This window comes from Dysidea avara, chromosome 4 (assembly GCF_963678975.1).
Source record: "Dysidea avara chromosome 4, odDysAvar1.4, whole genome shotgun sequence".
Taxonomy (NCBI): Eukaryota; Metazoa; Porifera; class Demospongiae; order Dictyoceratida; family Dysideidae; genus Dysidea; species Dysidea avara.
In genome coordinates, this window is record NC_089275.1 from 27,617 (window position 1) to 40,063 (window position 12,447).

A 12,447-nucleotide genomic window follows, 5' to 3' on the forward strand; every position below is an offset into this window, starting at 1 on the left:
TTCTATGTTACTATAGGACTTTCTGTGAAGTACTGCACCTGGAAATCGTTTTACGTATTAAGGTTCTGGCAAAATTGATTCACCACGCAGTCGTCACGAGTTTGAATCGAAATACTCTAATACTAATAGAACGTTCAGTTGCTATAGTGATTTATAATAAAGGAAAAGTAGTCTACAAAAACCTGCACTAAATTTTAAGAACATTAGCACGGAATGAAAAAACTAGCCCTTGTAAGTTGCGACTATTCTAGCATACCACACCCCCTGAATTACATAGCAGGACGTTTGCAGGGCCAATGCAGGCTTTATAGGGCAATCCGCATCCACAAGAATAATGAGTGGAATTAGGGTTAGAGAACTTGTCTTTCTAAAGACCTGAGAATCAAGAGATTGATGTCTATGAGCACAGGTTGAAAAGTCGACGTACTCTAATAATAGAATGTTCAACTACTCTAATAGAGCAGTCAAACAGTGACGTCATCAACTTACTGTAGGAGTGCACTCATGTGATTGCCTAATATCGTGGTCGCACTTTTAGCATGAATATTAAAATAATCTTGAGCTACAGCAGCATGCAATGGCTAACAATGAGAATCAGTAGATTATTTGTGACATAATACATAAGAAGGCCCTCCAAGCAGTAATACAACAGTCTATGGCAATTTAGAAATATTCTAGTCCTAAAGCTGCTTATCAAGCAATCAGTTACTCGCAATAGATCTTTTTGGCATGTGATTGTGTAGATTGGAACATTTACTTTGCCTTTGTAGTTTGTGTGTGTGTTGTACTATAGCTTATTTTATTTTTGTAGCTTCCTACATCTCTATTGTTGCATGTGTCCGAGGTGTTGTACTTATCTGTTTTGAACATGTTTACTTTCTCTCATACAGTATAATTATCTACACCACTAGTTCAATCAATCTAATAACATGTGCACGTACACATGCACCAAATACACACAGACACACTGCTCCTGATGAATTCAATATGGAACAATAAAAACATAGTTTAAAATCATGGCTAAATAGAACATATATTTGACTATACACAATAAAAAAAATCAAGTTTAGTTTGTTCATTTCAAATGGCTACCTGCAACAAAAGCAAAATATGTGTAGTGACGTAGAGGCTTATGCGAGACAGTGACACACTCACCACAATACACATCGAGACACACTACACAGGTAGACTCACACACTACACTACACAGGTAGTAGACACACACTACACTACACAGGTAGTCACATACAACACTACACAGGTAGACTCACACACTACACTACACAGGTAGTAGACACACACTACACTACACAGGTAGTCACATACAACACTACACAGGTAGACTCACACACTACACTGCACAGGTAGTAGACACACACTACACTACACAGGTAGTCACATACAACACTACACAGGTAGACTCACACACTACACAGGTAGTAGACACACACTACACTACACAGGTAGTAGACACACACTACACTACACAGGTAGACTCACACACTACACTACACAGGTAGTGGACACACACTACACTACACAGGTAGTAGACACACACTACACTACACAGGTAGACTCACACACTACACTACACAGGTAGACTCACACACTACACTACACAGGTAGTGGACACACACTACACTACACAGGTAGTAGACACACACTACATTACACAGGTAGACTCACACACTACACTACACAGGTAGTGGACACACACTACACTACACAGGTAGTAGACACACACTACACTACACAGGTAGACTCACACACTACACTACACAGGTAGTAGACACACACTACACTACACAGGTAGTCACATACAACACTACACAGGTAGACTCACACACTACACTACACAGGTAGTAGACACACACTACACTACACTACACAGGTAGTCACATACAACACTACACAGGTAGACTCACACACTACACTACACAGGTAGTATGTATCAGAAGCCATTAACAAAGTTGCCAAGTGTTTTAATCTTGAAACTCCAAATGCCACAATCCATTGCCAAGTTGTATCCACGGAAACCAAGAAGCACAAGACAAGTTGCATAGATGAGGTATGTGATCAGATGAGCCACAGTAGGGCAACCTGTGAACGATTTTACCAGGGAACATCCAACGAGCAATCATTTGCAGCACAAGAAACCATATAAGAGCTATGCTCTAATAAATACTTTAGAGTCACATACAACACTACACAGGTAAACTCACACACTACACTACACAGGTAGTCACATGCAACACTGCACTACACAAGAGTATCTCAATCTGGTAGCTGTGTTAGAACGACCATTCTATTTAGAGTATCTCAATCTGGTGGCTGTAATAGAGTGACTGTTCTATTAGAGTATCTTGATCTAATGGCTGCATTAGAGTGACTGCTCTATAAGAATAAGAGTACCTTGATATGGTGGCTGCATTAGAGTGACTGTTCTATTCACCATCACTTTAGAGTACATACTAAACACACACACACACACACACACACACACACACACACACACACACACACAGAGGACAGATACTAAATTCATACCTGCATTTTCAAACAACTCAAATCCGATACGTCTCCGCTTCACTGCTACAGTAGGGTACCACCTGTAAGTACACATCAACAGTACAAATTTCAGATATACAGAATCACTTTAAAATACATACCAAACACACATAAATATCAATACAGTACAGTATAGTGTAACACTATCATGTACCTTTATTTAGAAATAACTCCAACCCCCAAATATCTTCACATGGCTCCGACTCAATACCAATACCTGTAAAATTATAAAGCAACATGAATCATTGATCCAACATTTAGATGCATATATTATCCCTGCAGAGAATATTAAACACACATATACCATTTTCACACCTCAGATCAAAGGGAAAAGCCAGTGTATATATCACATATTGCACTGGTTCTGGAATGTTAATGAGATATACGCTGTGCAATAACATTGATATTGCACAGTTAAGTGTGCATATATCTCATAAAACTTTCCTAAAATTCATCAGATTTCTTTGATGCACCATTGTGCTCCCTTCTGTTATATATGGAACCAAAAGTATGGTGATTGTGGGATTGAATTTTCCAGTTCTCCTGTGGTTTACAATTGAGTCTCCTGTGGCTCTCAATTGAGACCAACTGAATCGCACAATCAAAACTGTCTCTTGGTGATGTAGGTTTGTTAAAAACCTTACATAGTATAGTTGGAACTAATAAACTTTGATATAGTAACCATAATAATATATTAAGCCACTTCAAAGGAGTTTGACATAATACCAGACCACATCAAAGGTACTCTCAAATACATCAAAGGAAAGTGGTATATTCATTTATTATTTATTTATTTATTAGTTTTACAACCACACCGTACATGTACAAAATTATAGTTGATTACAAGAGTGTCGATGATAATTGGTGATTGGAGTGGGGTGGCTGATAGCTAAAGGCACGAACTGCCAATAGCTAATTACAAAAACTAACTACCTACTTAAATATACTACTTAATTACATATAGAGTAAAAAGGGGTAGTGTGTGTGTTGTTTGTACATGAAGAACAGGGACAGCAAAAATATTAGCTATACCACAGGCACAAGTACATTTGCCTCATATATACGCACTCGTGCCTGTGGTATAACTATTACATATAATTAATATAATTGGACACCACAGCTAGACACACACTACGCTACACAAGTGTAGGCTTGCACCAATTATGCTGGTATACTTTTGACCATAATAGGCTAGCAAAAGCATCAAGCATTATGCCAGCATAATAGGAAAAATTGTAATTAAAATGTGCAATGCGCACTCCAAAAATACTGCACAACATGAACACACTGCACATTATTACTGCATTTCACATCAAAAACCTTGTAGTGTTATTATTTTTACCATTTCTTGTCTGATTATTCACACTTCATGGCAATAAGATCGAGGTACTCTAATACAGCAGTCACTTACTCTAATACAGCAGTCAAGAAATGCAGATATACTCTAATAAAACAGTCAGTGCTTGAGCATAATCTAGATTTTGATTGAGAGTATAATTTTTAGCATAATAGGCTGGATTTTTGAGCACTGCTCAAAAGCATAATAGGCAATTTTCAAAGTATAATTGGCTCAAGCCTACACAGGTGGACACACATCACACTATATACACAGGTGGACACACATTACACTACACGGGTACACACACACAAACACTACACTACACACTGTGAAATGTTTACACAAGAAAGAGCCAAAATAACAGATAAAAATCCGCTTTTGAGGGACACCAGTTACAGCCCTAACCTGCCATTAAACCTCCGACCAACCCAAGAACCCCTATCATTTACTTTCTGAAGAAGCTTCACAAAAATCCAATCTCAGTGAGACCAATTGTTTCCTCAGTACAATCACCCACTAGTAATCTATCCCACTTTATGGACCTACTGCTTAAACCTATTGTGAAGAACATCCCTCAAATCCTGACAAATTCCACTGAACTTCTCCGAGAATTACAAGCCATTACCATTCCCGACAATACCATTCTAGCCTCCCTTTATGTAAGCTCACTGTATACCAATATTCCAACAGATGAAGCAATTGACATTGTCCTAAAGTATCTAGAAGAAACCCAATCACCGCAACAACCACCAAATCAGCTACTCAGAGAATTATTAAACTTTATCCTCAAGTGCAACTGTTTCACCTTCTGTAACCTTTTCTATCTACAAGTACAAGGCGTAGCAATGGGTACAAAGATGGCACCCAACTTTGCGAACATCTTTATGGCCAACTTTGAAGAAAAACACATCCTACAACGAGAAGACAAGCCTTACTTTTATAGAAGATACCTGGACGACATCTTTATCATTTGGACTGACACCACCTCAAAACTACAACAACTTGTCACTGACATCAACAATTGCCACCCTACGATCAAACTAACAAGTGAAACATCTACCGAATCCATAAACTATTTAGACTTGACAATCACTATCAACAGCAAGCAATTGACAACCAGCACTTACTTTAAACCAACCAACACATTTAGCTACCTACCAGCAAACTCTCACCACCCAAACTCTACCAAACAAGGAATAGTTAAAGGAGAAATGATCAGAATGTTACGTAACAACTCGGAACAAACAGGCTTTACAGAACAATCAGACTTCATCAAAGACAAACTTGTACAAAGAAACTACAGTAACACCACCATCCAACAGCAAACACCTGATTATAGCCAGAGGACAGATTACCTTACTACAACCAGCAAGAAATCATCAGAACACAGAGTCACCTTTATCACAAACTTTGACCCATCCATACCAACAGCAAACATCATCAGAGAACACTGGCCTCAGTTACTATGTGAAGACAATCTCAGACGTAGACTTACCACTGGACCGCGAGTATGCTACAGAGCCCCACCTACAATTGGAAAATTATTGACAAGAGCAGCAGTTAACACCACACTTCCAAACAATGAAGCTTCAGTAACGCCTACAATTTGGAAACCACCATCGCTACCAGCAAGAAACATCAAATGCAGAACTACAAACTGTGCCACCTGCCCAACGCTGACGAACAAAAGCCACTTTACTAGCTACCAGAGAAAGTCTTACCACACAATTGATAACATCTACTCCTGCGACACAACAAATGCTATTTACCTACTTGAATGCTCTATTTGTCAAAAGCAATGCATTGGAGAAACAGGTACCACCGTTAGAATAAGAATGAGACACCATCGAAACAAATTTACAGCTAAAACTGACCTACCGATCTACCGCCACCCCTCAATACACAACAAAGATTTTTCCATCTACAAACTTACCATAATTGACAAACATGATGACAGAAGCACAAGAAAGAAGAATGAAATGGACTGGATCACAACATTAAAGACAAAGATACCCTTTGGACTCAACATCATAGCAAAAAAGCCACCTTGATCAAAGTAATTAGGATCAAACAATTATTGACTATATAATCACTTTCCTGACTGATCACGTTTTTGATGACTAGGCAACTTTAAGATTAAACATGCCCCTAATTATTGATGACTACATAAGCTCTTTCCTGACTGATCACGTTTTTGATGACTAGGCAACTTCAAGATTAAACATGCCCCTACTGACTCAGCCATTCCCCACATATATAAGCAGCACCCATTGCACACACTCTCACAGAATTGAAGAAGGCTTTAGGCCGAAACCGGTTTTCTGTTTGAGTTTAGTTTATTTTACTTTGTTTTATTCTACTTGCTATTTTTGTACTTGCTATTGTTATTGTTATCGTTTGTTTATTGTTCATTATTGGTATCTTAAACAGATAGTTACACTAAGTTTATTAGTTACTTTTTAAGATGAGCTCAGAAGAAGAACACAGAGAGAGGAGTAAAAGGGATAGATCAGAAGAGTGTGAAGATGATGTAAGCAAGAAGGCCAAGGTAGCTGAAAGGCCAGATGACAACCAAAACCCTAACAATAACCCTAACCCTAACTAACTTACTCCTCACGTGATCCTACAGACCTCCATCCCTAACCTAACTAGTATAGCGAATCCCTAACCTAACTAGTATAACACAGCACTATCCTAACTGATAGAGCTGATATGCCCCAACCTAATTGTCCATAGTAACAGCTAGCTATACACAGCTAGTCAGTTGAACTTCAATAAAAGTACCAGAGTTGCATTGCATAGCTAATACACTGACCAAACTGACGCTACATACAAAAGAAACTCTTAATCACGTGAAAAACTTACATCCTTGACTTTTACTAGCAACTCCTAGTAAATAATATCACTTATCCACGTGATTTAGATGACTTGAGACACTTGGCAACCTTAGCGTCCCCACGCCGTGATGTCATACTATGTCAGACGCTTTATACTGGTATTCCGAACTAACCTTTGTCGGATTACTGAGCGTTTGTGTAGTTCAACACCACTCTGGCAATGTTAAATCCTTGTCATAGACTACTTAGTACATATATCTAAGTAAACAGTCACTTTAAGAGTTTGGGCGAAGCCGCCTGATGAGCTTGACTGCCCCGGCGCAAGCGAAACGCGTCGCAGCGTAGAAACCCAAACCGGGATACAACATACCAGTTGTACCAGTGCAGTGACTTAATGTTTAAATCAGAGACATTCAAATGAACCAGAGTGACTAGCTATATCACTAGCTATCTACTCCTGAAGATTGTGTACAATGGCATTGCCACCTTGGTGAAATAGCATTCCACCATTACACAGTTACATAAAGTGTAGGTAGCTAAACAGCTACAGTGTGAGCCCATTGAACTAGTCATATAACACAACCATACTCCACTGATCTTCTTAAACCAACATAACTATACTCTGTTGCCATAGCTATCCAGCTTTATCTCAGCAAACTCATAGTGACATACACTGGACAGGTGTATCATACAAGAATACAATCTTGCCTCTTCAGCTGAACACGGCATAGTCTTCAACACAGCCTGAGGGGTCCCTCCTATTTTAACATTTGGTACATGACTGTTAAGTCATACAACACAACACAAATAGGCTGCGATTAAATACCAATGACTGTTGCTAAGCTGAGGATGGCCTTAAGAGTCTATCACAACAAACAATTTCATGTTGACTTGCCATTACCTGCAAGAAACATAGCAGAGAGTATATACCAAACTGAGCTCACCTCAACCTGTAACTGAAACACCGTACAATCTTCATGCCTTTTCAAATCAACTGTACGGCAAATTGTATGATTCAATAGTGTATACTATGCTATCCTGTAACCAGTATAGACACATATGCAACACTGCAGGGCATAGAGACATATAATAGAAGAGAGAAGAGTAAGGAGAAAGAAAGATAAAGAGAAGAAAAAAAATATGAAAACAAAACAAAACAGGCACATTGGTTGACATAACACTTCAGTGTCTATCACATCACAACTTAAATTCATAGACACACTTACAGCAGTATAGAAATGGCCAAAACTCACTAGCCACTCTAAAACATTGCTGTTCAGACTTTATAAAACCTGATCAACTACAGAGACAACCTTGTTCACTAACTTGGTTGACAGGGTCAGGTGGCCATCACCATTTACAATAACCCTAACCCATAATAGTTTGCATGATGTGAGTGACTGACTGATTGATTGATTGTGATATGCAAAGTTTGTATGTACTGTATGTATGTATGTATGTATGTATGTATGTATGTATGTATGTATGTATGTATGTATGTATGTATGTATGTATGTATGTATGCATGCATGCATGCATGTATGTATGTATGTATGTATGTATGTATGTATGTATATATATATGTATGTATATGTGTATGCATATAAAAATATGTATGTAGAAAAGTTTGAAAGGCCATAACTCAGTCATCTTTGATCCAGTGACTTGAAACTACGTATCAATCAGCTCGATGAGCTGAATTAGATGATGTGTAGAAAAGTGGGTGTCGATTGTTGAGGACGCATGGAACCCCCTTGTAAGTTGATTGTTTAGGACATATGGAACCAAACTACTATATATACAGCATTATAGATTAAGAACAATTTTAAACTAAGCAAGGTGATACTTTGGGCATATATACATAATGCAAATGTATATGTGTAGCACAAAAATGATGATTTTGAGTAATAAACCCTATTCTAATTAATGTCCACCATGGGTTATGTAACACCGTCTTCCGAAGTGTTGAAATTAATATTCAAAACCACCAGATGGACATTAATTATAAATTGAGCTACACATAATACTGTAACTAACTGACTGACTGACTGACTGACTGACTGTGATGTGCAAAGTTTGTATGTAATGTCTATACGTATGTATGTATGTGTATTATGTGAATGTAGAAAACTTTGAAAGGCCATCACTCTGCCATAATTGATCCAATCACTTCAAACTACATAATAAATGACTCAGCTCAATGATCCGAATTAGATGATGTGTAGAAAAGTGGATGTCAATTGTTGAGGATGTATGGAACCCCCTTGTAACACACAGGCACACACTTCTTGGTTAATATTATTGTTTTTATAATTAATTTAGGTAAATAAGTGGTTAACACCACAAAGAATTGGAGTTACAACAGAACATATGGGACAAACGCAGACAAATGAACATGCACCCAATTGGCTTGCCCATGCCTGCCCTAAACCTATCAAGTGTGCTCCTGTATTCTGTATACTTTTCCAACGGCCCGTTATGCTGTGAAGCAATACTGGAATGATATTGATATGAACTTACTATTAGCGGAAAAAAAGTATGCACCAAAAAAAGTTATATAAAATGTGGCATTGTTTTAGTTAACCATAACTAAGACTAAAAGTGCATAGCTATGTCCACAAGGTAATATGCCCAAGTGTACTTCCCAGAATTTGCAATTGGTAAGGCTAATAATTACAAAGAGTTGCAATTGAATATATAAAGCCGGAGTTATATAGGTTGAAAGAGTGTTTAATGAGATACTTCTTTCTGTAAGCAACCAGTGTTGGGAGTAACGCGTTACATAAGTAAGTAACGCGTTACGTAATAATTATTATTACTTTTGTGGTAACTATTAACGAAATACGCTATAAAAACGGGTAATATAACTCGACTTACTTTACTTACAAATGTAACGCGTTACCTAAGTAATATAGTTACTGTAAGGAGTCTAATATTAGCTATGTAATATTATTACTACAAGTAACGAAGTTACTAATCTCGTTAGTTATCCTCTGAGTAACGCCTAGCCACAATGAAGTAACGAAGCCTACTGAATGAAGCTTATTCACCAGCTTCTTACTTATAACCAATTATTGCAAGATTTGCACATTGTCCAACAACGCAATCACGTCACGTGATAAAGTGGTAGTTTCATACGTGACAGCTTAAGGCTATGGTCTGTGAGTAGTCCTAGTAATAACAACTGTGCACGGTCACTAACTACAGGACCCAGTCCTAGTAATAACCACTATATGTGGTCACTAACTACAGGACCCATAGTCCTCAGGGGCGGATCCAGGAGCTGGCAAGGGGAGGGGCACAAATAGGCTAAGTTGTAGGTGGTGGGGAAGTAGATTCTCTTGTCACAAGTTAGTTGCTGCATTTTTGAAGCACCAAACAATCACCTCTTTGTAGTGTCTCACTGTTGAATTTTGCCCTTTGCAGATGGTTGTGAACTCTTAAAAGCTGTTCAAAAGGTTTCGAATGTCTTAAACAACAGCAACACGATAATTATTTTTAGAGGCGCTTAGTACGTACGAAGGTGCTGGGTAACTATTTCACAACTAGTTTGACTGGTTTGCTTTGATTTCAGGTGAAATTCTACCATATTTTCACAAGTTTAATAGCAAAACTGATCCTGGCCTGACAAAGTTCAGTATTTTATTCGGAAGTAGCTATGGCTAGCTTCTCTACAAGGTGAGAGGGGGGGGGGGGCATTTGCCCCAAATGCCCCATCCTGGATCCGCCATTGGTCCTAGTAATAACAACTGTACATGAGACCACAAACTACAGGACCCATATTCCTAGAAATAATTACTATGTGACCACTAACTACAGCTCCCATGATAACAACTATGTGACCGCTAACTACAGGACCCATAGTCCTAGTGATAACCACTAACTACAGACTCCTAGTAGTAACCACTAACTACAGACTCCTAGGAGTTCTGTAGTTAGTGGTTATTACTAGGAGTCTATATAGTTAGTGGTTACTACTAGGAGTCTATAGTTAGTGGTTACTACTAGGAGTCTATAGTTAGTGGTTATTACTAGGAGTCTGTAGTTAGTGGTTACTACTAGGAGTCTGTAGTTAGTGGTTATCACTACTACGGATCACCACTAACTATAGACTCCTAGTAATAACTACTAACTATAGACTCCCAGTAGTAACCACTAACTACAGACTCCTAGTAGTAACCACTAACTACAGACTCCTAGTAGTAACCACTAACTATAGACTCCCAGTAGTAACCACTAACTACAGACTCCTAGTAGTAACCACTAACTATAGACTCCCAGTAGTAACCACTAACTACAGACTCCTAGTACTAACCACTAACTATAGACTCCCAGTAGTAACCACTAACTATAGACTCCTAGTAATAACCACTAACTATAGACTCCCAGTAGTAACCACTAACTATAGACTCCTAGTAGTAACCACTAACTATAGACTCCCAGTAGTAGCCACTAACTACAGACTCCCAGTAGTAACCACTAACTACAGACTCCTAGTAATAACCACTAACTATAGACTCCTAGTAGTAACTACTAACTATAGACTCCTAGTAATAACCACTAACTACAGACTCCTAGTAATAACCACTAACTATAGACTCCCAGTAGTAACCACTAACTATAGACTCCCAGTAGTAACCACTAACTATAGACTCCCAGTAGTAACCACTAACTATAGACTCCTAGTAGTAACCACTAACTATAGACTCCTAGTAGTAACCACTAACTATAGACTCCCAGTAGTAACCACTAACTATAGACTCCCAGTAGTAACCACTAACTATAGACTCCTAGTAGTAACCACTAACTATAGACTCCCAGTAGTAACCACTAACTATAGACTCCTAGTAGTAACCACTAACTATAGACTCCCAGTAGTAACCACTAACTATAGACTCCTAGTAGTAACCACTAACTATAGACTCCCAGTAGTAGCCACTAACTACAGACTCCCAGTAGTAACCACTAACTACAGACTCCTAGTAATAACCACTAACTATAGACTCCCAGTAGTAACCACTAACTACAGACTCCTAGTAATAACCACTAACTACAGACTCCTAGTAGTAACCACTAACTATAGACTCCTAGTAGTAACCACTAACTATAGACTCCTAGTAGTAGCCACTAACTACAGACTCCCAGTAGTAACAACTAACTACAGACTCCTAGTACTAACCACTAACTATAGACTCCCAGTAGTAACCACTAACTACAGACTCCTAGTAATAACCACTAACTACAGACTCCTAGTAGTAACCACTAACTATAGACTCCCAGTAGTAACCACTAACTACAGACTCCTAGTAATAACCACTAACTACAGACTCCTAGTAGTAACCACTAACTATAGACTCCCAGTAGTAACCACTAACTACAGACTCCCAGTAGTAACTACTAACTATAGACTCCTAGTAATAACCACTAACTACAGACTCCCAGTAGTAACCACTAACTACAGACTCCTAGTAATAACCACTAACTATAGACTCCCAGTAATAACCACTAACTACAGATTCCTAGTAATAACCACTAACTACAGACTCCTAGTAGTAACCACTAACTACAGACTCCTAGTAATAACCACTAACTATAGACTCCCAGTAATAACCACTAACTACAGATTCCTAGTAATAACCACTAACTACAGACTCCTAGTAATAACCACTAACTACAGGCTCCACACAGTATCACTGCATGATA

At 38.4% G+C, this 12,447-nt stretch overlaps 1 long non-coding RNA gene across 1 annotated transcript; it reads right to left on the reverse strand.

Moving 5' to 3' along the window:
- Positions 1-980: 980 nt before the first annotated feature.
- Positions 981-3,839, reverse strand: LOC136254219 (uncharacterized). The gene is made up of 3 exons (XR_010700376.1): positions 2,723-3,839; positions 2,548-2,609; positions 981-1,092 (listed from the first exon to the last, which is right to left on the reverse strand). It is a non-coding gene; the product is annotated as an uncharacterized lncRNA (long non-coding RNA).
- Between the last annotated feature and the right edge of the window lie 8,608 nt (positions 3,840-12,447).